Source organism: Penaeus monodon, chromosome 31 (assembly GCF_015228065.2).
Source record: "Penaeus monodon isolate SGIC_2016 chromosome 31, NSTDA_Pmon_1, whole genome shotgun sequence".
In the NCBI taxonomy this organism is placed as follows: Eukaryota; Metazoa; Arthropoda; class Malacostraca; order Decapoda; family Penaeidae; genus Penaeus; species Penaeus monodon.
In genome coordinates this window covers 19,121,507-19,121,806 of record NC_051416.1, presented here as the reverse complement: position 1 = coordinate 19,121,806, position 300 = coordinate 19,121,507, and the positions used below count along the sequence as shown (strand labels likewise).

The 300-nt window shown below is 48.7% G+C and overlaps 1 protein-coding gene across 2 annotated transcripts in view; it reads right to left on the bottom strand.

Annotated features, from left to right (window-relative positions):
- The window catches only part of LOC119593063 (dopamine receptor 1-like), a 143,952-nt gene that overhangs the window by 12,878 nt on the left and 130,774 nt on the right, over window positions 1-300 (bottom strand). The gene's annotated exons all lie outside the window — the stretch shown is intronic.

Here is a 300-nt window from a genome sequence, read left to right as displayed (position 1 = left end):
ATAAACCATATCAGAAAAAAAAACAATACGCATGGTATTCTTCCCTTAAACCTATACGGCGCCGAGTACTTCTTTCTCCTCTCCCACTACATTCTTACACACGGCCGTCTAGCGCAGCCTTTGGCCCGGAAGTGCCTGAAAGGGGCGCGTAATGAATGTGGGCGGCTGAGCAGTTTGTCTGTTTGTCGGAGGGGGTCAGTGTGTGTGTACTTTAGCTCCTCGAACTCGCGTGTGTAAGGGGAGATATGATCACGGTTAGGTGTTTAAAGCAGAGCACGGAGTTTTGTGGGTTTGTGTAAA